This window comes from Grampus griseus (genome assembly GCF_964374135.1).
Source record: "Grampus griseus genome assembly, chromosome: 8".
In the NCBI taxonomy this organism is placed as follows: Eukaryota; Metazoa; Chordata; class Mammalia; order Artiodactyla; family Delphinidae; genus Grampus; species Grampus griseus.
The window spans coordinates 25,666,927-25,693,319 of NC_139002.1; the positions used below are offsets into that span (position 1 = coordinate 25,666,927).

At 38.2% G+C, this 26,393-nt stretch overlaps 1 pseudogene across 1 annotated transcript in view; it reads right to left on the reverse strand.

Annotated features, from left to right (window-relative positions):
• LOC309825667 (regulator of G-protein signaling 7-like) overlaps positions 1-20,940 on the reverse strand; it is a 100,670-nt pseudogene extending 79,730 nt beyond the window's left edge. Inside the window, exons 1-3 of the transcript in view lie at positions 20,804-20,940; positions 19,605-19,826; positions 3,392-3,443 (exon numbers count right to left, since the gene is read on the reverse strand). The product of the transcript in view is annotated as a regulator of G-protein signaling 7-like (transcript). The remainder of the gene's footprint in view (positions 1-3,391; positions 3,444-19,604; positions 19,827-20,803) is intronic.
• Positions 20,941-26,393: the final 5,453 nt, after the last annotated feature.

Consider the following 26,393-nt stretch of genomic DNA (forward strand, 5'->3'; position numbering starts at 1 on the left):
GCCTTTCTGCAATTGTTATATGTTGGTCTCAGTTGGCCCTAGGATGAGATGAGTGTGGCACTTGCCTAGGAGGAGAAAGTAAAGGGTGTGCCAAAAAACACTAATCAAGACAAATAATACTTTAATGTAATATATGAAAAAATAAAACTGCAAAAAAATCTACAATTAACAAAATATAAAGTATAAAAATATGCTCCAACAGAGCTAGGATTTGGGTGAAGTGAGTGACGTGAGTCATACAAGCATAGAGTCAGCTCCTGTCTTTATTGGAAATTTTGATTTCTTGGGGTTCAAGTCCTATATGAACATTGGAGATTTAACCCTCAAAAGGAGCCAGACGAAAGATATTGGTCAATGTGTGATCATCTGTAGGAAATTCAGTATGCAATGTGTGTGCGTAGAGATACCAGTGAACTTCCTGTCTCTCGCTTCTGTTTTAGTTTGCTACCACCACTACTGTCTCTACTTCTTATCACAGTCCTTTTAAACTTTCTCGTGTCTTGGCCTCCAGCCCTCATTGCAATCCTTTTATACTAGATGATTCTTATGCAAACACACCTGGGAAGTCCATTCCGGACTCCATTTTAATTGGCTTGGATTGGAATATTTCCTTGTACTTGGGTGAAAAAATATCAGAAATCTCACACAACTTGATTTTCAAACTACTGTGTTTTTTTATAGCTCTTTAGTCCATATTGCCTTGTCTTAGTCATTAAACATGATCAACATATTCTATTTTTCTACAAAACCAAGGTAACCATGGAAAAGTGTTTCTCCACATAAACTGACCTAAGAAGTTTATGTTCTGCAGAAGCTTCCTAGTAAGTTTGAATTGGTGATGGAAATAGACATTAGATACTAATAGAATATAAGAAACCATTCTTTAAACCTGCTTTAAGCAATAAACTCCTGTCTGCCCCAAGCTGTCTCAGAATAAACAGCCTAAGTAATCACTATTATTTCTATTGGGCCTCACACCCACCTATATCACAGTATCAACACTTTATAAGCAAGTGTTCATACTTTATAAATGGTCTTTAAGTAAATGGTGGTAGAAAATACGAAGTTGGATAATTTGAATTGCTTCTATACTTGTACCTAAAAAGAAAAATCATAGAAGACAAAGCATCATTGCCTGTAGGAGTGGAACAGTGTCTGAGATCATTATCATTTCACTTCCTCTCATTTTTTCTATAACTTTTTATTGAATAATTATTTTATTCTTCACTTGTATATAATCCAAGCAAATGAGACATAAACAGGTATATGTTTATTTGGGGGGGGAAACAAACAGAATAATAAAGACTATGCTTATTTTTAGTTAAAAATTGCAGGCTCTCCAGGTTTCGAGAGAAAGTTTAGAAGACGATTCCCTTTGAAATGGACACAAATAAGAGCTAATGTTAAACTGAATGACATTAAATTTTGAGATGACTGACTTTGAGGGATGTTCTGTAAATGATTTTCTGTGTAAGCCATGCCAGTTCCTTGGCCTTACCACAGAAACATTAATCTACTGTGAAGTGCTGAAACATGAACTGCAATTGGGAACACTAACATATTTACGAAAAACACAAAATATAGACTGAGAAAACATTAAGAATAAGAATTTGCTTTTCTGTAAGGAACAGAGACAGTTTATCTGTCAGGCAATAATGATGATGACTGAAAACAATTTTGATTTATTATGACAGGAGCAATACCAGTTTTTTTAGGCATATTAATTTGGGTTATTTCAACAACTTTAGAAAGTCAATATTATTATTTGTGCTTGAAAAGTGAGCAGACTGAGGCTAGAGATGTTCCATGCTTGCCCAAGTCACACAGTTAGTATGTGGTACATCGTTGTGGCAGTATCTGTGGTCAGGTCTGTCTGCCTCCAACACCTGAGTTTTTCTCCATGAGCTCCTTCTCAAGTGTGCAGGTATTTTCTCCACTAGAACTTCATAGTCTTTGGTGAAATAATTCCCAGGTATCATCCCAGGTTGGACAAAATACATCACAAAGTTCTCCAACTCAGATCCACAAATCGGCAGTTTTTTTTGTTGTTTTGTTTCTGTTTTTTAATTAACTTCTTTCTCCAAGTGCGTCAGTTTTGAATAATGTGTACCCTGGATGAAAAAAAAAAATCAACATTTCCACTACTGGAAAGGAATCATCTATTTTCTCTATTAATGGTTCAGTATTCTGGTTTTCAGATTGCCTTCCATAAATTATGTTAGTTTGAATCTTTGGTTGGCACCTGACCACCCTTGGATGAACTATGACATTCAACTTTCTGAAATGACAAAAATGAGGGATGACTCCATGGGCTTTCCTATGGTTTTCTTACAAAACATCTCTCCAGGAGCCAACAAAAGCCAGATTGCTGTGAAGTATCTGTCTTTGAACATGCTGGCACTCTGCCTCAAATGCCTTCTCTGCCTTGTTTCCTGAAAAATCTCCCCTCCTTTAAAATCCAACCCAGATGCCCTCAGTTCTTTTGTGAAATCACTCTGGAAACCCTCAAAGTCACTCTCTTATTCTTTTAAACTTTCATATATTTTACACATACCACTATTATATTCCCTCAGCACTTCAGCAATTCCTTCTGTATAATTCCCTTTTCTCGTCTAGCCTATGAGTTACTCAACAGTGTAGATAAAGTCAGAGTCTCCTTGTTATCCTAGCACCTACTATAACACTTTGCATTGGAACAAATCCTCAATGAATACTTGTAGAAATGACATTTAAAAACCATACATACAATATTATTTTTGAAAACTGTAGCTTCAGGAAGATGTAAGAAAATGAGCACTTATTAGGAGTCTATTTCCTTGAAGAGCTTAACTAAAATCATGGTTGTTGAACTGAGTTCATTCTAAGTTGACTGAAGTTGATTCACTCATTAAATTTCCTATTGTATCTTTTCTTTTGCTTGCATTTGGCCTTTCATGTTTAACAAAACCTTCTGCTTATAGACTCATAGGATGCCTCAAATAATAGTGAGAAAAATGGAGTCTGGGAAAGGCAAGGGATTTACCACAAATCATAGCTAAATAGGAGAGGTGAACTAAAACTCTGGCTCTCTGAGCCCCTTTGTTACTCTTTCTAGTAGACCAAGGTGGTACAGAAAAAAAAAAAAACCCCTTTAAGCTTTTTTATAGCTCTTTCATCTAGTCAGAAGAAAGTATTTTTTTAATAGTCACAGGGGGCACTATAATATGGAATAAGCTGCCACCAGGTTTGGTGACTTTCCAAAGAAGGTCGTTCATAAATTCAATGTTAGAAATATTAGTCCCATACTGAACACTGTGGTTTTCTTTTCTCAGTGACAAATAATAAAATGCAAGCATGGGTTCATCCATACACACTAGTTGTCAATAATAAAATGAGGAGATATTGCACTGACCATAGTCTGTGTTTTCTGGCTCCCAACAATTTGATGGCCAAAAATAGGGTGTCTGTGGAATGAAAAGTGGCACTTTAGTTAGGCACATAAAGAATTAGTGGTGTTCCTGGTTTATGAGCTGTGTTTATCTTCAGCAATTACCTAGAATTTTGCTAACAATGTATGTTTTATTACCCAGAAAAAGTACTCAGAGAGGCATTGTAAGGTTTTTCTTTTACATTGACTTTGCTAAGCAATTGTTCAGCTTCCAAATAGGTGCAGCACCAGCAGATATTTAAGACAGTGTACATTTGTTACAATTGTATGTCATCTGACAAAAAGGTAAAAGGACTGATTGCATTATTCAAATAAAAAGTGTTAATACAAAGACTGAAAGCAAAGTATTATATGCAGGAAGACTCATGATGAGCTATGTTTAAATTTAGCAAATTGTTTTTTATGATTTATGTATTTCATCATTGCCCTCAGTAGATCCAAAATAACCGTCAGAATCTTTCCTTAAGATCTGGCAATCATTTGCTTGTTTCTATTAATTATATAATGCAGCTCTCAACGTTATACAGCTAGATTAAAACAACTTTTCCCCCTCGCTTTAAAAAATATTTCTGGATTAAGACACTTATTACTCTAAATTATTAAACTGCACAAGTCAGAGATGATTTTTTTTAAACTAATATCTTAGTTGATTGCTTAAGAGACAGATACATGATTCTGTGAAAATCTGGAAACTAATTGATGAAACTACAAAGAAAATGATCGAAAAAACCCAATTATCATCAGCATATTTTCTGATAGGGCCTTTCTAGCCCTGATGGCTGGACATGCTTGGCTCCAGACCCCAAGGATACTCCATTACCACCAGTCTACTCTATCAAAATGTTTCCTTGGATTATGATGGCTCTGGGATTCAATGGAACAGTGACTACAGACGTCAGCCTTGTGCGCTTAATTATATTTGTCAATTATATTAACAATCTGTGTGTAACAAGCATATTTAGGGTAATCTCTGATTAACTGTTTGATAATTCTGTCTTCTAGAAGAGGGACACTCAAGTGAGGAAAAGGGTAATTGGGAGAACTGTTTGAATCTCTGGGAGACAGTCCTTCCAAACTGTTTAGAACTCCCAGGGATTTGATTTACCCTCTATGCTTTCTTGGGAATTGCTCCAGTATCATCAAGAAGGCTACTAATACTAATTTTGTATATCTATGAACAAAGTGACAGAATACATTTAGAGGGTAAAAAAGTTGAAGCAGTAGGTAAAGGGGGCTATCAAGGCTTTATACAGCACCCACTCCTTGGCAAATGAATCCACTTAACCTAGTCTGAGAGTAAAACTGGGTCACTACTCTAGGAGAACCATAGAGAAACAAAGTAGTTAAAAATCTTCCTTTCATGTGGGCTGCTAGTTTTTGAGATACTTCTCATAGAATGCATTATTCCCTTTGGGTTGTTTCTTATTTTGGGAGGTGTGTGTGTGTGTGTGTGTGTGTGTGTGTGTGTGTGTGTGTACGTGCACACATGCGTATGCATGTCTATTTAACTCCAAAAATATATACTCTAGTCAGACTGGTCAGACACATACTTTTTTTCTCAAAACCACAAGGAGTGTTTTCAATAACATTCTTATAATTTTTCTTTATTTTTCTATCATTTACTTTAAGTGAAAATTTCCTGACTGTAAAAATAAATGAATGAAGCTATTTTATATCCTGTGATATTATGTGGAAAAGGCTCAAAACCAACACTCTTCACTAATATTGCAAGATTTTTTTTCTAGGAAAAATATTTTGATTTATAGTAAAAGAAAATTTAAATAAACTCGTAGTTTGTTGGAATTTTAAAATTTACTTTCACAGTCAAACTAGGCTTTAGGACATTTTAATGTACGAGTTTCTCCGTTTTTCAGAGTTTGCTCCTTAGTCGTGATAAAACAGATCCAAAACTGTCTAACCGTTGCTCAGTAATCTTTGGCACCTATCCTAATGGGATGAAAGTCATGAAAGTGACCTGGATCATCATGTCAGAACTCAATTTCAGTTAGCAAAGGAGGATAAATTAGACAACTGCAAGTTTACAGTAAATACAAAAATCACGATTGAAAAATTGAGACACATTTACTGCGGCATACCAGTGAAATTAAAGTAAGAGTTCTGTTTGCCTCAAACTCATGCCCCAAAGCTTCTTCATATTCCTAATGATGGTTAGAATCTCAATCATTCACTGGAGCAATTCTAAACACAATATTGCAAGTTTCCTATTTTAACCCATGATTTTTAAAATCCTTCCATGGAGTTGAATTTCAATTCAACGTAATAAAGAACTTACTGCTGCTTGGAACCAACACAGAAATGGAAGTAAACACTTTGAACAATAATGTATTTTCTGTTATTAGAGGTGTTCAAATATAAACTAATTAATGCCTTGGTAGACACTGTAGCAGGAATTAAATTATCCCTGACTTTTCTGGTGTTTCTTTTGTTTGTTTTTAAAAACCTTGGTTTTTAGATTGTATGGTTCTAAGATTTACAATTATGCCATGTTTCTATCCTATTTTGAATGTGGATGTGTCATTAAAATATTTAACATTTAATATTAATTCATGTAATTTAAAAGATTATCTATCATCTATCATCTATTTAGGCATATTGAACTTGATAATCTTCTGCCTATACCTAGTAGTGATGTAATTAGTTTATCATTTGCACTCATTCCCTTGCTTTGTTGTAAAGTTCTTTAAAAACAGTCTCTCCTTTTCTGCAGAATGCAGGGTGATCCATTCCCAGCTTTGCTCATCTTTGACCCATGAGCATGACAATAAAACCTTGTCTGTCTACTAACTTCAGTCTGGGAATGAAAGAGCAGAGTTAAAGCTTGTAAATTATACTAATTCAAGACATCACCACTAATTTTAGGTCATGTCTCAGCTAGTTTGCCTTTTTGTATCAAATGGAAATAGATATTTTTTTCTTTCTTCCTCAGATAGTCTTGCCATTGTGCCTGCCCCAATAACACAAACAATAAATTTAAATGTACAATATGAAATACATTAGCAGATTTGAATTTCAGTTGCTTAAAACTCAATCCTACGGTAAATTAAGAGTGATGTGTGCACAGAGCAAATGTAATACTTATTCCAAATAGATAAAAACTGGATTGATGTAGGTTCTTTCTATATATTTTCAAAAGCTAGTTGTCATGCCATGTGACAGAATGCCCTGAATCATTTGGTTTGAAAATCAAATGTCACTCCTAAAGTATAAGCCACATAGTGGGATTGCTGGGTCGTATGGTAGTTCTATTTTTAGTTTTTTAAGGCACTTCCATACTGTTCTCCATAGTGGCTGTATCAGTTTACATTCCCACCAACCCTGAGAAAACCATACTTCAAAAAGAGTCATGTACCACAATGTTCATTGCAGCTCTATTTACAATAGCCAGGACATGGAAGCAACCTAAGTGTCCAAAAACGGATGAATGGATAAAGAAGATGTGGCACATATATACAATGGGATATTACTCAGACATAAAAAGAAATGAAATTGAGTTATTTGTAGTGCGGTGGATGGACCTAGAGTCTGTCATACGAGTTAAGTCAGAAAGAGAAAAACAAATACTGTATGCTAACATATCTATATGGAATCTTAAAAGAAAAAAAGGTCTGAAGAACCTAAGGGCAGGACAGGAATAAAGACGCAGACGTAGAGAATGGACTTGAGGACACGGGGAGGGAGAAGGGTAAGATGGGACAAAGTGAGAGAGTGGAATGAACATACATATACTACCAAATGTAAAATAGATAGCTAGTGGGAAGCAGCTGCATAGCACAGGGAGATCAGCTTGGTGCTTTGTGTCCACCTAAAGGGGTGGGATAGAGAGAGTGGGAGGGAGATGCAAGAGGGAGGACATATGGGAATATAGGTATATGTATAGCCAATTCACTTTGTTATCAAGCAGAAACTAACACATGCACACACACACACAAAGAATAAGCCACATAGTTTTCTGATATTACCTGCTTATGGTACTACTTTTTTAAAATCACTATTCCTTAATGATATTTAAACCATAATGAAGTATAAAGCTAATTTCAGAGCTATACCCTTGAATCATGGAAATAGTCAGTTATTATGAAATTTCTAAGCAAAACAGGATAAAATTTCCTTTCATCTCTATTTTGCAGAAATCATTGCTTCAACTGGATGTATAGTGTGGGATATCAGGACTGATGTCAGCAACTGTTTAAATAATCGTTACAACATTCAAAGCAAAAAAATTCCAGTTTGCGTAAGTACATGTACTTATCAGTTTTCTTTTCTTCTCTCTGTGTTTATATACTGGTTTATGTGTGTGCTGGAAACAAGTTAACCTGCAAACAAGTTAACCTGCAAACAAGTGACGTCTAGAATTCTAATACACAATATATCCCATGGATCTAATCAACAAAGATACTCTTTTGCAAAGAAAAAGTTTGGAGACTAGAGGAAGTAAGTTTATTAAAATGAGATATATTAAAATAATTTTTCTTTGTGCTGTTTTGAAATCAGCACAAATTTCCATCAACAATTTTCATTTTCAATATTGAAACTATGATTATTGCATAATACTAACAATAAGGCAAGTTCAGAAACATGAAGAAAAAATATGGATGAGCTAATAAAAGGATTAACACACTTCCACAAAATTATTTTCTATTTTTGCACAATAAGCCAGAATATATAAACACCAGATATTTTTAAAGGATTAAAATCAATTAGCCTCTAAAAAGCATACGGTTTCATAACATTCTTCTAATAAAATATATAGAGTAGAAGATTCTATTGCCAGAATTCAAATCAAGAAATTCTAGAGGAGTGAGCAAGATGGTAGGAGTAGGAGGACCCTGAGCTCATGTCCTCCTATACGCACACCCAAATCACAATTATTTACAGAGAAACGATGAGAAAAAACTGGAAGGCTAGCAGAAAACATCTTCTACAACTAAAGCTATAAAGAAGGAACAACAACAGATGGGTAGGAGGGGCAGAGACCCAGTATAGTCAAGACCCACACCCCTGGGTGGGCTACTCACAAATGGCATGATAATTACAGTTGCAGAGGTTCTCCCCAAGGAGCTAGTGGTCTGAGCCCCACACTGGGCTCCCCAGTGCAGGGGTTCTGCACCGGGAGGACAAGCCCGCAGAGCATTTGGCTTTGAAGGCTAGTGGGGCTTACTTTTGGGAGAGCCAGAGGACTGTGGGAAATAGGGAATCATTCTTAAAGGGTGCACACAAAATCTCACATGCTCTAGGCCCAGGGCAGAAGCAGTAATTTCACAGGAGCCTGGGACAGACCCACCTACTGATCTTGGAGAGCCTTCGAGAGAGGCAGGAGGCCACTAGAGCTCACGCTGGGGACACAGACAATGGTGGCATTTTTTGTGGGGAACTTGTTCTAACACATGGACACTGGTGCTGGTAAGCCCCATTTTAGAATCTTCCCTCTAGCTAATCAGTACCAGCCCCAACCCCTCCCATCAGCCTGTCTGCACCAGAACTGGGACAACTCAGTCGAAGCAACTAGCTAGGCAGAGACACAGCCCCACCAAACAAGCTGGTTTGCTTCCTTAAAAGACCTCCTAATTCCACAACTGCCCTGTGACCCAGCAATGTTGACCAGAGGTCCCAGGACCAGGCCCCTCACACCAATGCACTAGCACTAGCCCTGGGACCCCCAAGGCCCTGAAGCCAGGGACCTTGGGAACTGGCTCTGTCCACCAGTGAGCCGACACTATTCCTAGGACCACCATCACTCACAGTGGGTAGGCACCAGACCCAGGACCCCATGGGGCCCAGCCCCACCAACAAGTGGGCCAAAAAACTCCAGGACCCCAGCATCCTACAGTCCAAGACCCCAGGACCCAGCTTCACCCACTAGTGGGCTGGCACTATCCCAAGGATCTGATTTCACCTACCAGTGGGAGGGCATCAGCCTTGAGATTCCTTGGGTCCTGGCTGTGGTCAATAGCAGGCCAAGACCAGTTCCAAGACATCTTGGAACCCCAGCCGTATTGGGATCCAGACCCTCTCACCAATGGGCAAACACCAGCTTTGGGACACCCTGAACACCACAGCCAACTGTATCAGGAACTGGCCCCACCCTCAAGCAGATCAGCACTAGATCCAGGACACCCAGCCATGCAACTGTCAACTCTAGAACCTGGTTCCATCTACCAGTTGGCCAACACTAACCCTGGTACACAACTGAGACCCCAGAGCCAGCAGCCTTGTGACTTCTCCCCTCCAACCAGTGGCTGGCAGCCTGTGCCCAAGGCAGGCCCTGGCAACCAACCAGACCAGTGCCAGCCATGCTCACCAGACAATCCACAGTAGTCAGCCCATTACAACAGAAGGACCCATGCAGGCCAAATGGGGGGCACCCCCTAGAGCATATAGAGCTGGTGATAAGAGAGGAGTGTATTGCTGGGATGCACAGGATGTGTCCTACAAAACGTGACTTCTCTGAGGTTGGGAAATGTAACCAACCTACCAAATACACAAAAATAATAAATTAGGCAAAATGAGGTGACAGAGGAATATGTTCCAAATGAAGGAACAAGGTAAAACCACAGAAGAACTAAGTGAAGTGGAAATAGACAATCTACCACATAAAAAGTTCAAGGTAGTGATTGTAAAGACTTTCAAAGAACTTGAGAAAAGATTAAATGAATAGAGTGAGAAATCAAAACTTTTTAACAGAGTTAGAAAATATGAAGAAGAACCAGAGATGAAGAATACAATAACTGCAATGCAAAATACGCTAGAAGGAATCAACAGTAGATAGATAATAAGGAGGAACAGATCAGCAAGCTGGAAGACAAATATTCAAGCTGAACAAAGAAAAAAATAGAAATGAGGTCAGTTTAAAAGACCTCTGAGACAACATCTAGCATATTGACATTCTCATTATAGGGGTCTCAAGGCAGAGAAGAGAGAGAGAAAGGAGCAGAGAACAGATTTAAAGTCATAATAGCTGAAAACTTCCCTAACCTGTAAAAGGAAACAGACATCCATGTCCAGAAGCACAGAGACTCCCAAACAGGATCAAGCCAAAGAGGACCACATTAAGCACATTGTAATTAAAATAGCAAAGATTAAAGATAAAGAGAGAATAATTAAAAGTAGCAAGGGAAAAGCAACAAGTTACATACAAGGGAACTCCCACAAGGGGAACTCCTGCAAGGCTATCAGCTGAATTTTTAGCAGAAATTCTGCAGGCCAGAAGGGAATGGCACCCCCAACATCAAAACAATGAACATAATGGCAATAAAAACATACATATCAATAATTACTTTAAATGTAAGTGGACTAAATGCTGCAATCAAAAGACATAAAGTGGCTGAATGAATACGTGTGCATATATATGCTACCTACAAGCAAACTCACTTCAGATCTAAACTCACTTCAGACACACACAGAAAGTGAAGGGATGGAAAAAGTTACCCAATGCAAATGTGTACCAAAAGAAAGCTAGGGTAGCAATAGTTATTTCAGACAAAATAGTCTTTAAAACAAAGACTGTAACAAGAGACAAAGAAGTATGTTACATAATGATCAAGGAAGTGATCCACGAAGATGTAACAATTGGAAATATATATGTACCCAACATAGGAGACCCTAAATACATAAAACAAATAACAGACAGAAAAGGAGAAATTAACAGGAACACAATAAAATTAGGGGACTTTAACACCCCACGCACATCAATGGACAGATAATCCAGACAGAAAATCAATAAGGCCTAAAATGACACATTAGAATAAAAGGACTTAATGGATCTATATAGAACATTCCATCCAAAAGCAGCAGAACACACACTCTTTTCAAGTGCACATTGAAGTGAACATTCTCCAAGGTAGATAACATGCTAGGCCATCAAACAAGTCTCAGTAAATTTAAGAAAATTGAAATCATATCAAGCATCTTTTGCGACCATAACACTATGAGAGTAGACGTCAGCTATAAGAGAAAAACTGCAAAAAACACAAACATGGATGCTAAAAAATATGCTATTTAACAACCAATGGATCACTGAAGAAATCAAAGAAGAAATAAAAATACCTGGAGATAAATGAAATAAATGATCCAATATCTATGGAACACAGCAAAAGCAGTTATAAGAGGGAAGTGTATAGTAATACAACCCTACATCATGAAACAAGAAAAATCTCAAACAATCTAACCTTACACCTAAAGAACTAGAAAAAAACAAAGAAAAAGCCCCTACATTAGTAGAAGAAAATCATAAAGATCAGAGAAGAAATAAATGAAATAGAGCACAACAATAGAAAAGATAAATGATTCTTTGAAAAGATAAACAAAATTGATAAACCTTTAGCAGACTCAAGAAAAAAAGAGGGCCCGAATCGATAAAATCAGAAATGGTGAAAAAGAAGTTACACTCAACACCACAAAAATACAAAACATCCTCAAAATGTAAAATTTCCCAAGATTTATCAGGAAGAAACAGAACATATGAACAAATTACCAGTAATGAAATTAAATCAGGAAAACAAAACAAAACAAAATGAACAAACGAAAATTCCCCCAAAACAAAAGTTCCGGACCAGACAGCTTTAAGGTGAATTCTACCAAACATGTAGAGAAGAGTTAACCCTTATCCTTTTAAAACTATTTCCAAACATTTCAGAGGCAGAAATGCTTCAAAACTCATCCTACAAGGCAAGCATCATCCTGATACCAAAACCAGACAAAGACATCACAATGGACTAAGAGAACAAACTTAACAAAACAGAAACAGAGTTACAGATACAGAGTACAAACAGGTGATTGCCAGAGGGGAGGTGGGCAGAGAAGGAAATAGGTGAGGGAGATTTTTCCATCTGTGTTCATCGATGATATTGGCCTGTAATTTTCAGTATTTGATACCTGTCTTTCTCCCATTCATCACATCCAGTCTGGGAGAACATTCTGATGATTCTGCCTGATGAGCTCAGAATCTACCTATTTAATACCCACTTCTGCCATCACCATGTCAGTCCAATCTGGTATCATCTTTTGGCTGAATCACTGCAACAACATTTCAATGAGTTTCCATTCATGCCCTACTCTTTTCCACAGTGATTATTTAAAAATGTAAATCAGGTCATGTCACTCTTACTAAAATCCTCCAATAATTTTTTATTTCTCAAGATAGAGTTCAAAGTGCTTGCTTTGACCTTAAAAAAAAATCCTACATGATCTAGACACTAGTTACTTCTGTCTTCCTCCCCTTCACCTATCCTGCTTAGCACACAGAGCTCCACACTCTTCCTCAAACTTATCACACATATTCATGCCTTGAAGCTTTGCAATTTCTGCTCTCTCTGCCTAAGACACTCAGCACTCTTCCTCCAGAGAGCTGAACATCCTCCTTTCCTCCCCCAGTTGATGTCTGGTGAAATCTACCACATCAGGGTACTATAACATGACTACACAGAATAACAGGATTTACTCACTACATACCATTTTACTTTGCTTTCATTATACGCGTATCACTCATTGCCACTTATAATTTTACATGTTTACTTATTTAGTATTAATCTTTTCCAATAAACATTTAAGTTCTATGTGAGTTGGAACATTTTTTTTTTTGGTTTGTTTATTTTTTTGGCCTGCTCTCTTATTAGTGCCTTAACTTTCCAGAGTATTACAAACAACTAAAAGGTATACTAGCAAAAACAGATAAATGAATCCTACATTATTTCATAGAACAAATTCTTAGAAATAAGTAATGAAGTCAAAAGTCACACACATTTTTTGCTTTGCGGTACGCAGGCCTCTCACTGTTGTGGCTTCTCCCGTTGTGGAGCGCAGGCTCAGCGGCCATGGCTCAAGGGCCTAGCCGCTCCGTGGCATGTGAGATCCTCCTGGACCAGGGCACGAACCTGTGTCCCCTGCATCGGCAGGCGGACTCTCAACCACTGCACCATCAGAGAAACCCTTTTATCCTTTTTTTTTTCAGTTACACACATTTTAAAAGTGTTTCTGTATACTACAAAATTAATTTCCAGAAATGCATACAATTTAAATTCTCACCAGGAGGTTGTAAATGTGTTGGTGTCCCTGCAAACTTGTGAACCACTTGGCATTACTATTTATTTCCTCATTCTTCATTTGATGGAATAAATGGTGTCTTGCTTTAATTTGCATTAATTTGAGTTGTGCTGCATTATATTGAATTTTAGATAAAATGAATAGTCTTATTACATAGAGCATGAGTGAAAAGAAAAAGACATCCACCAGTTTCCACTGAAAGCTTTGAGAAAGCCTGGTGTAGACTAGGCATGGAAGGATATTAGACTCATGGTGAAGAGAAAGGTCCTTTAATTTATCTCCAATTTGCCTAAATGTGCTCTCCCTTCTAATTCTTGTCACTTCATTCTGGATTTGTTTCCTAGGTTTATCTTATATAATTAATTAATAAAATTATATCTCCTTCTTATTTCCTTTAAACTTTTTCTCCATCATTGATTCATACCAGGTTTTAGCAATTTATGAGTCTTCACTTCTTCACCCATCTATACGTCCATATATCCATCCTGTTACCCATACAATTATTCACTGTAATGCTTAGTTTCATCCCATGGATACAAAAGTGAATATGATGTTATCTCGAGGTCTATCCTCAAGAGACTCACAATGCAGTGGAATATGCTGTGCTTAAAAATTCAAACAATGACTTCTGGTTTCAGCTGAGACAAGTGAAGTGCTTAGAAGTTGTTACTCTCATCTTTACAAGGAAAAGCTGGACAAGCTGAAAATCAACTAACCTTTTTGGACCAAAGAACTGAAGTTGAAGGACAAACCTCCACCTCAATGTCTGCAGAGACAGACTCATCCAGGGACACAGCCAAGATTTACTTACTTTGAGGAGAGTTTTTAGATCCATTAGCTTGTAAAACACTAAAATAATAATTTTGACACAGACCTTGGGGCTAAGTGTGGACTAGCAGAAGAGTGAGAAACACCCGGGGCTTGTCCTGGGGAGGCACCACACTTTCATGGGCTATAATTCTAGGATCCCACTAGATCCCTATAATGAAGACCCAAGAAAGACCCCTCATGGCTCTCAAAGGAGGGGAGAAAGAACAGTCATTGTGAAATGTGCTCAGAGCTTTCTCCACAGCACAGGACTATACGGCAGGGGAAAAGACTGTTCCAGACCTATTTCCACTGAAGAAAGGGCATATCTTCCATGCCAGCCCTCCCTAGACTTCCTATCTCACCTAGCCAAGAGGAAAGAAAGCAGCTGATAGGAAAGTATTTCAAGAAAATAGTTTAGGAAAGCTACAGCCAGGGAATAAAGGTAGTTGTAAAGAGATGGAAGATCTATACAACTGGAGAATATTTGTGACGGTCACAGCTCCAAGACACAGGCATATTTACACACTGGGATTTAGTTGGAGATTATAGAATTCCCCCACTCCTCAATACCTATCCATAACACCTGAAGGATCCAGTATAATATCAGAACATTACACCTCAAAGCTGTAATAAACAGATGTTCTCTGAGGTGGAGTGCTTAGAGAAGCCCTAAGTCAAGCGCCGGAACAAAAATGAAAGCATTAGAGGAATTTGAAGCCTCTGTCATTGATCACTAGAGCAAACATTAAAAACAGCCCAACTACTTGCCAGATTACTAAAAATCAGTACATTAAAGGCCTTAGTGCCTATTATAAGGAAGACAATGCCCAGCTTTCAATGAAATTACAAGGCGTACAAAATGCAAGACAAATACAGTGTAAAGAAACAAAACAATCATCAGAACCAAATCAGATATGACATAGAAGTTGAAATTGTCAGAGAAATGAAAAATAACTGTGATTATTCTGGTAAGGGCTCTAATGGAAAAAGTGGAAAACATGCAAAAATAGATGTAAGCAGAGAGAGTCTAAGAGTCAAAAAGGAAATGCTAGAAATCAAAAACATTGTAACAGAAATGAAAAATGTCTTACCGGACTCATTAGTAAACTTCATAAGACTGAGAAAAGAATCAGTGAGCTCGGAGATAGAAATCTACTAAACTGAAATTCAGAGAAAAAAAATAACAAAAAAGAACAAAACAGCGTATACAAGAATTGTGAGACAATATAAAAATGTTTAGTATGTGTATATGTATGTTAGTATGTGTATATGTGTTTAGTATGTGTATATAGAATACCAGGAGAAAATAATTCAGCAGAATAATAATGGTGAGGAACTTCGCAAAATTAATGTCAGACACCAAATCTAAACCCAGGAAGCTCAGAGAACACCAAAAAGAATAAATACCGAATAATCTAAACCTCTGTTAGTAATTTAGGTATATTTATTAAATTTAGGAGGCCAGTTGGGAGCTAGAAGGCATTAATAAAACTAAGGGTGCATGTTTGTAAAAAAGTGAGGTGATGGGAATTTGCTTATTGTACAGGAACAAGACGCTCTCCTTCCTTAATAGCTGTTCACTACACATCAGATCGAGTAGAAAGGTCCCAGAAGAGTAAGTAGTTCAGTAGTCGTGTGATCCAACCCACAATATCATCTTATCTCCTGATACTTGTTGGTATAAATGTGTCATTCCAGAAACGTTGCTCTACTTACTCTCCTAAACTGTATGAAAAGAAATGTCTACAACTGCTACTTTTCTAAGCTGGAAGCAAGTGGAGAAACCTTGAATTATGTTTAAAAAAGAATTCTTACTGGGTTTCAGGATACTTTCTAATCGCTTTATATTTTTTGAAAAATTCTCAGAAAAATAAAGTATAACCTAAAGCAGCTATTTCACTTAATATGATATTATTTGAGGCCTAAAGATAAACTTCCAAACTACGTTGTCTTTTTATGAGACTCTCATTATGTCATTGCTATGCCTTTGCTTGGGTTTTCAGAGTGCTGCAATATTTCAACACGTAAATCATGTTTTATTTCTAACAGGAGCTACTATTTGCTCATAAAACTCATTTTCCATGCAATAAAAACAACTTCCGTAGGCTGGTTCAGAAAATTTTCCTGCAGTTGGATAACATTTATCCTTGCCTTTACTTAGAGAAAAATAGATTATATGAAACCTCTGGATTGATAACCCTAGGATGTTTCATTTTCTGTTCGATAACTAAACCCTTTCTGTGTGATGTAGGGTAAAGGGAACCTAGGGTTTTCGCTTCGAGATAAACCTGTATCTAGAGCTTGAGCCATAAATATGAAAATGCCCTCAATATAACGTTAAGTGAAATATGAAAGATAAATTCTATTTTTATGTTAATATTTTCTTTGTTAAAAATATTCAGTTAAACAATATTTAAATGCCCAATAGGTATGCCAGACATAGTAAAGATGCTGGATACGGAGCAAAGAACAAAACAAAGTCCTTCCACATACAAAGTTCAGAGTCTAGTGAATATCTCCCTCAGACTTTGGAAAATTTCCTGAAATCACACCATCATGTGACAACGGAAGGACAATCCAGGCCTGTCGACAGGGGTGGTGTTATGTCAACAAGCCCTTGGAAGAGGACAATCCAAAAACATATCCTTAGAAAAGGTCAATCCTCAGAGGTCCTCGGAAAAGTCCAATCCTAGGGTCAGCTATGAGAATTTAGAAACTGTGGCTAAGAGTAGGATGAAGGCAAATTTCATCTTTTCTCATTGGCTAGGAGTTAATTTAGCCCAAATGCTGGGCCTGAATATGCCTGGAAGATTGTCAGTGTTGGGGATGTTGGCCACTGTCACTAGACATGAGGAGGGCAGGAGGGAATCCGCTTCTAAAGGACTCAAAGACAGATCTGGACTGCGAAGGGGTAATAGTTACGCTTCCTGATGTATTTTCCTTCTACTCTCCATAAAGCTCAAACAAATCTTGTTTAGAGTCAGAATCTGGGAGATGAAGGGAGAAGTCTGGGAAGAAGTGCAGGCTTCATAGCTTCCAGGAAGGAATGGTGCCCGTAGCTGGGGTCAAGCGATGGTGGCGGGGGGTTCATTGTGCTGGGACACAGAAAACTTACAAGGGCAACTGAAGCTGTGGCAAGGATATGGGCATCACAAACAGATGAGGGCAAAGGGACATGAGATACTGGTTCCTGAGTAGCCCAGGAAAACTCCCAGATGTGGGGAGGGAAAGACTCTGAGACAAATTCCAATAAAAAAGCTCAGGCCTTCAGAGAAGACTAAAAAAATGTGCCAGAAGTTTAGTGGTTATCTGACTGCTTTTTATGAGAACTTTTTATTCTCCTCTTTATATTTTTCCACATTTCCCAAATTACATACGGTGGACTTATATTGCTTTTTAATAATCCAAAATGTTTTAAGAAAAATGTGCGCATTATAAGGTACTACGTGTGACATCTGCCATCTCTCCCCCCAAAAGATATATTGAACCACCGCATAAGGCGCACTTGAGGAAATACCCAAGGAAAACCTGGCAGATCATTAAATGAAGGCCAAGACTTCACTGGTGAAACAGCCAGAAGAAGATTAAAGAAGTGGTATGTTTATCATTGCTCACACAGCAGCTCCCAATTACCCAAACCACAGATATTTTAACGGATGAAACTCAGCAAAGGAAGAATCAAATGTCAGGTTTGCTGAAACAGACAAGTAACCCTCCAGAGTCTGAAAATCTGACACTCTCTTTTGGCCATTCAAAAGGATCAAAGTTCTAGTGACACCTGGAAGATCCCCTTCTAAAAATTTAGATTAAATCAAAAGAGCCGTTATTTATAGAAAAATGACACAAACCATATTCTGAGTGTGTGCCTCAGGTGAAATGTAGTTAACCAGAATTCTACAGTATGTACTCTAATGGGCCTTGGTGTCCAGGTATTAGGAAGGAGGAATTCTGGATAATTGAAGAGGTCCAATCACTTAGATTTTAATATAACTGCAAAATTTAAAAAAGCATTTTAGTTTTATTAGACCCACAACTTCCTCATTTACATGAGAATTTTCAAAATTTAAAACTCATATTATATGTTACATTGAATTTCTCAGACTCATTTTATAAAGCATAATCTTTTTACTGTGAAAACAGTAAACTTTATGTATGGTTTGTGACCAAGTGATAGTGAACAGACCGGTATATTCATGCCATAGTAGGATCAAAGCTTCTATCAGCACTCATCATGTTTTCTGTACTACTGTAGCTAGCATTTCCTAGCATTCTTAGTTGTAATGAAACGAAAAGCTTCACAATTATGACATAGGAATAGAGCAAGTAGTATTGCCCTCAACTCAAATACAGAGGGGGGAAAAAACCTAACTCATTCTTCAGCTAGGAGATAAACAATACTGTTATATTTAATAAAAGATAAAGGGGTCTGACTTTTTAGATAGCTTTTACACAACTGGCTCGTTCTGGATTACAGATATAATCACTTACACTTCCCTTCTTTTTCTGAGTAGCCTACCTTGATGAATAGTTATATTTTCAATATCTTATGTTCTAGGCCTTACTAGCTTTACCAATCCTTTCTACTTTTCTTTCCTTCTTTCAAATTTTTTTCTATTTTTCCTTAATTTTTCCTACTTTCCTTCCTTTCCTTTTTTAAAACTTTATTTTTTTTTTGCGGTATGTGGGCCTCTCACTGCTGTGGCCTCTCCCTTTGCGGAGCGAAGGCTCAGCGTCCATGGCTCATGGGCCTAGCCGCTCCCCTGCATGTGGGATCTAAGGAATTCCTATTCCTTTTCAGAAAACTGAGTTTGGCAGAGCGTTCAAATGAACCCTTCCCTCAACGCCGTACACAACTCTTAAAGAACATCATCCCTGTGTACCCATTCGTTATATCTCGCCCCCTATGAAGCACAAAAGAGCTGTGGCTTGATGGTAGGACACAATGGCCGTAGTGATCCTCCTATAAATATCGCGTCCCAAAAGCCCCGTGAAAATCTCTTGTTTTCAGTGGTCTAGGGCATACCAAGGGCTGCCGAACACAGCTAAAGGAGGAGAAATAAGAGACACAGAACTTGCTCCTGCAAAACCCGTACGTATACTGAACGAAAAGCATGCCACTTCGTGGAGACCGAAGGCCTCCCCAGCTGAGATTTTTTTGCCTTGGAACCCAGTGCTAACCGCTGCCTTCAAGGAGTAGGAAAGGAGTCCTTCCTTGTTTGCAAGTCTCGCCTGCCTTTCAGCGCCTGTTCGACTTGAGTGGACAATAGCCACAACCTTCCCGAACGTCCTGCCAAACGCCGAGTTTTACGGGAGTGTAGCACACGCTTCCAAGTTCTCCGAGGGGAAAGAGGCCATTGCTGTGGTGTGAACGGCCTTCACTGCCACTCTTTTGGAGTACCAGGTTCTCTGGGCAGTCATGATAGTTCCTATAGGAGAGGCATTTGAACAGACGTCTGCCCTGGTATACTTAACTGCATCCACACTTCGAGTGCATCTTACGCTCCAGGCACCAACACGGTGCACAGAACTCCTTTTGACGGTAAGAAACAAGACGCAACGTTTCTCCTAGGAGGCTCGTGCGGGATGAGGCCGCATGAGGATTTGGACCGTCGAACCTCGTTGAAACCAGGCAGATTGATTGCCACGTTATGTTAGCGACACAATGAGAGCATGTAAAGTACATGGAACCACGTTCAGTGCGACATGAGAGAGTGTTACCTTTCGGGGACTTGAGGCACAAGCTTCCTCAGCCGCTTAGGTCAATGTCTTTGTCCAGAGGTAACAGCTGCCGAAGAGTTCCTTTCCAGGAGCTCGTGACACAGCATATATCATGCAGAAGTGCAGAGAAGGAGACCAGCTTTTCCCCGTGCTTTCAGAGGTTAGCTTTTCTGCTAAGCCTTTGAACACCAAGATCCAGTAAGCTCCCAATGATCATTTAGAATCGTATTATTGAAGATCTCTCTGCCATTAGCCCCCTGCTCTGCCGCCGTCTCTCAGGTGCATTCAGTGAAGTACCATAAAATCTACAGCCTGCCGCACCATGTTGTTTAGGAACAGCACGTTTCCTCTTCGTAAAGAAATCTTTTCTTGCAGCCTGCCTGGCTCGGACTCCTACCCCTTTTCAGAACACCGACTTTGGCATAGCGTTCAAATGACCCCTTCCTTCAATGCTATACACATGTGTTAAAGAATACACTCCGTGTGTCCCCGTTCATTCCGTCTTACTTCCTATGAAACACAAAGGAGCTGCAGCTTGAAGGGAGGAAACAATGGCTTCCTTCTCCTACTATGGCTATCCCGTTGCCAAAGCCTCCGTGAAAGACTCTTGCTTCGAAGGTTGTAGATCATACCGGCGGGCCCCAAACACTGCTAAAAGAGAAGAGATACAGAACATGCTCCTGCGAAACACGTACATTTACTTCTCGAACAGCGTGCCTCTTCATAGAATCTGATATCCTCCACAGCTCAGCTATTTTGCCCTGGGACACAGTCCTAACAGCTGCTTACATGGCCAGGTAGTAAAAGCAGGTTTGCAGGTCTCGCCTACTTTTCAGCGCCTGTCCAAATTGCGTGAAAAATATCCACAGCCTGGCTGAAAATCCTGCAGAAAACCGAGTGTTTATAGTTGTTGCAAATGCTTCCATGTTCCGTCAGGCTAAAGAGGCCATTGCTGTGGTGTGGACGGCCTTAATCCCTACTGTTTTGGAACACAATGCCCTCTGGGCAGGCTTGAAGTTTCCTATAGGAGTAACGAACATATGACTGCCCCTGTATAGTTAACTGCATCCACACTTCGAATGTATCTTACGCTCCAAGAACAAATATGGTGCATAGAACTCCTTTCTGGTGGTAAGACACGAGTCAACTTTTCTTCTTGAGATTCGTATGGATGAGTCCTCCTGAAATTTTATTCCTTCCAATGCGCTTGACACCTCGTAGATTGCCACGTGATGGTTGTGTCACAGTGACTGCCTTTAGAAGTGCATGGAACCACTTTCTGTGGGACGTTAGCCAAAAAACTCTAGTGCTACACTGACAGATTTAGGATGAAATGCCTCTGACCCCCTCCAAAAAGTAACTTTCCAAGAGACAGCACACTGTCACATCCCCAGAACATCTCTGCTGTGTGCTAGGATATATTAAAGGGAATCTGGAGTCTGTGGAAGACTCTGAGCTGTACGTGGAGTGAAAATGCTTATAGCGTCTTTGGTTGTCAGTGTGGCACTTCTAGACAGTGATACACCAGGTCTCCGAATAGAACCCTAAAGTTACATTACTGGGACTTAAGGCACAACATTAATCATCTGCTTGGGTTATGGTCTTTGGTCAGAAGCAACAGTTGTCAAAGATTTCATTTCTTTGAACTCGTGAGACAGCATATCATGTATCACCGCAGAGGAGTCCTGCCTCTCTCTGGGTTTGAAGAGGTTAGCTTTTCTACTATGCCTTTAAGCACAAAGATCTAGTCAATTCCGATTGAAAGTTTAGAAAGTTATCGTTGCAGGTTTTTCTGCCCCTAGCCCACTGTTCATCTACAGTCTATAAAGTGCATTCAGTGAAAAACTGGAAAATCTACATAGCTCCGCATCTTGTTGGGAAGGATCAGCACATTCTCTTCTCGGTGAAGTCGTCTTTTCTTGCAGACTTCCAGACTCGGACTCCTATTCCTTTTCAGAACACCGAGTTTGGCATAGCGTTCGAATGAACCCTTCAATCAACGCCGTACACATTGTTTAAGGAATATAATCCCTGTGTGCCCGTTCTTTACATATTACCCTCTATGAAACACACAAGAGTTTTGGCTTGAGGTAGGATCCTCTTGAAATATCTCCCTATCAGCCTATCACTGATACTGGATTTACTGCCATTTGTAATTCCATTTGGGTTAAGTAATATAATACCATGATCTGCACACACATAATAAGACATTATTAGGTTCCCAAATTTTAGAGTATGTAAGAATACTGTGGATCATTTGTTAAATTGATATTTCTCATCCTTTATTCTTTAGGGTCAATTTTGCAGTGTGTGCCTCAGAAATCTGAAGTTTTACAGTCTTCAGGTTATTCTTAAAAAGGCAGCTGGAGGGACACACTTTTTAATAGTATGGCCTAGTTGTTTTGTTCACTACATGGTTACAATATACTGCAAAGTGTATGATATATAATGAGATTTAAACAAATGTCTGCTGAATGAAAGAATGAGGCAATACTATTAGGTGTGGAGGGTAGAGAATCTTAGACACTTCCTGGTGAGTCTGATTTCAATAGGACTGTGGGGATATTGAAGTCCAGTATCCAGGAAAACTTGAGGACATTTCAGTCTCACGGTGGAAGGGGAAGGAGATCAGGGAACAGAGAAGGAGATGAATAGAACCAGTATTAGTTACTGAATCCTTACTGTATGTCTGACATTAAGACTACACATTTCACCTTATCTTAATTTTCAGAACCTTGAGAAAAAAGTGTCATCTCCATTTGTTGTCACGTATATTCTCTCCCCACCTCCTCCCTCCAGGCTAAACTGGAAATACATAGGTGAGATGCTTGACTGAAAGAAATAAAAAATAATAAAACATCCATTCGTTCCTCCGTACACATCCTGTTCAACTGTCAAATGGGAAGGGGGTTCAGAAGCAGGTAGAGGAATTCTGGAACAAACATTTGTTTGTTTCTTTGTTTTTCATTCTTCCATAAACTTTTGTGCTAGCTTTCTAGTTGCAAATCTGTGCATCACTTATACCAAAATTTTTGTTCCCAACACTGTTTTGAGTCCATTCTTTTCAGTTTGGTTAGACTGACTTCTTTCACTGCTGCAAGTGCCAGTTGTCTCCTCAGTTGTGGCTCTAGACAATCCAAAGGAATCGTCTTTATTTTCTTCTTTAGATAAAGTTGCCATATTTAGCAAAAACAAATAAACAACAAAATTATGATGGTCTATTTAGACCATTGTTTCAGACAAACAATACATACTTTTTAGTATAAGTTTGTACCATGCAATATTTGAAGCATACTTTTATTTAAAAAAATTATTCATTGTTCATCTGAAATTCAAATTACCTGGATGTCCTGTATTATCTGGCAATCCTTCCGCAAAAAATTGTTTTCACAAATTTTAATTTTACCCCCAAGAGCAGCATCAATTTCCTCTTTTTTATGCATCTTCTAAAAAGGACCTACACATTTTGGGGTAGAGACATTTACTACATTATTGCTGGAGAGACTGAGGATCACAGAGGTAAACATGCCCAAAATCAGACAGTTTGTGGTAGACCTTGGATCTAAACCAGGGTGTCCCTGCCTCCAAAGCTTATTTCCTTCCAGTACTCTTCCTCTGTACCATCGTATGCAATGGAGAAACAGAGTGTGTCAGTCAGACTTTACCTATTTTTCTAAATTTTCCCTTGTTTCTCGTTGTTAATTAGTGCAGATATTAAGTTGCCCAAAGAGACCAAAATAAAACATTACAATTATGGTTGAGCATTACAAGAGGCTGGTCCACAGGTTGGCTTTAGGCGACTGTTTTAAAATCCAGGTTTCTTCCATTGTGTGGATTCCTCTTCCTCTGGGTCAACTTTATGCCTACGTTCCAATTCAGGAAACCAGAAGAGTGAGCAAGTCCAGAGCAATCAATTTTATTTTAAAAAGTGGTAAAGAAATTGCAGTTTCCACTTAGGAGACACTCCGTCTAATTATGTATGACTAACCTCTTTAATCTGTTAATATAGGTAAGTTAATCTTATCTTAATCTTAAACTTAATATAGTTAAGTTAATCTTATAGTTAAGTAATCATGATTTGTATTGTATATTTTTATACAGTTTCAAAGTTAGACTGTTGCATTTATGTACATGAGTGAGAATGCTCTGTAATTTTCCTTTCTCATACTGTTTATAACGAATTTTGGTATCAAGTTAAACCAATCTTATAAATGTGTGGTAGAATATTTTCTTTTTCTTGTCTTAGAAAGTGTTTGTGTAACTTGCATTTATTTTGAAAATTTAGTGTAACTTAGTGGACAGTTTTTGAATGGCTGATTTTCTTTAATAGCATATAAAAATTTAAGTTATGCTATTAATATTAAGTCAATTTTAGAAGTTTATATTTTTCTTAGAATGTGTCCATTTTGTCTATCTTCTGATTTATGTCATGAAATCTTGTATGTATAAACTTATTTTTTAAATATTTTACATCGTATTAATAGCATCCTTTATATGTGTTATTTCTCTCTTCCTTTATCATTTCTTTTCATCAATCTTGCCTGAGATTTGAGTGTTTTCAACATATCAACTTTGGTTCCTTGATGTTCTCCATTTAGATTTAGGCTTTTTTATTCATTAATTTTTACCTTTCTCTTTTTTTATTGCTTATACTACTTTATTGTAGAAAAGAAACATTTAAAATGCTTAGAGTAAAAATAATTGAAATTTTTCTTTGTAATGATAATCTTTGGTTCCAAGTAATTCTCTGAATTTCTAGTCATTTACACAGGAAATATTCTTGTATTTTTGAACCAATAGTGTGTTTTCTATAAGGATGTAAAGCTCTTGTTGAATGGTAGTAAACTGCTTTTAAAAAAGTTGATACTAATTTACACATCTGTTTTCTATGAGCCTGCCTATATTTCTCCCAAAACACCCAGGGAGGATTTTATCTTTAAAAAAATTTTCAGTGTTGAAAAACACAAGCAGAAACAAAAAAAGGGCTCCTTTACATTTTTTTCAATTTCCTTTCAACAAATACAATGACTAAAGTTGAACTATTTTTCCTATGCTTATTATTCTTTTGTAGTTCTTATGCTTTGAAATCTCTTTACCATTGTAGACCATTAAAAAAAAGACTTTAGGGGCTTCCCTGGTGGCGCAGTGGTTGAGATTCCGCCTGCCGATGCAGGGGACAGGGGTTCGTGCCCCGGTCCGGGAGGATCCTGCATGCCGCGGAGCAGCTGGGCCCGTGAGCCATGGCCTCTGAGCCTGCGTGTCTGGAGCCTGTTGCTCTGCCACGGGAGAGGCCACAATGATGAGAGGCCTGTGTACTGCAAAAAAAAGAAAAAGAAAAAAAGATTTAGGGCTAGAGAGTGTTAGGTTTTGCAATTATTATTCAAGTTTTCACTGTGCCAAGTAAAAATGTCACTCACCATCCCACTGTACAAGCATTGAATCATTAAGCACTGCAGTCACTGACCTTTAACAAACCCTGTAAGGAGCTCAAGGCAGGGAACAGGAATGAGGCTCTCTCTGCTCTCAGAAAACTGGCAGAACAGGTTTTCAGATAGTTAGATATTTTTAGGAGAAATTTTTTAATGAACTAGATTCTTGCATCTTCCCAAACTTAGGAAAGCACTAAAACAATTAACTAAGATATCTGTTTCTCATGACTAGTAGCAACCTTCTACAAGATTTGTGTTTAGTTGCCGGTACCACCTTTACCAAAATCACTTGTATACTGATCTCCCCCATTATGTCTTTGGAACAGTTTCTCAGAGCTGTCTCAAAGGCTGTCTCCCAGGCTATAGTCCTCAGTAAAACACTGAATAAGCTTGACTCACAGCATTTACTTTTTTTTTTAACTCAACAAATGTTTCTGTGTTCCAGGAAACATGTGGTCTGCTGAAAAGAAGTATATACATAAACTCAATTCTCTCTGGGTAATGAAGTACTGAGTGTTTACTTTTTGTGGCTGTGAAATGTGTGGCCAAAGGTAGGAAAGCCAAGATTCTGGTGTGACCTAGTCACTGGAGTTACAGTGTTGTTACATGATTCATATACAGGGACAGTGGGAGAACAAAGAGTAAAAGATCAAGACAAAGTCATGTCCACAGAGAAAAAGATCACATGAACATATAAGCCCTTAGTGACAGCATGCAAGGGTTCCAGTTTTCTATGCAGCAGTTTACTTTCTAGCCAGTGTTTTTATTATTATTAAAGACATTATTACTATTAATGTTTTTAATGAGGACCTAACACTGTTGTCTTAAAAAACTGTAAATGTAAATGTCTTAAAAAAATGTAAAAGAATGAAAGGCTTAAATGAACAAAAATTAGAAAAGGAAAAAAAAATCTCGTAAGGTTAAAAGTTAATCAGGTTTTACTAATAGTT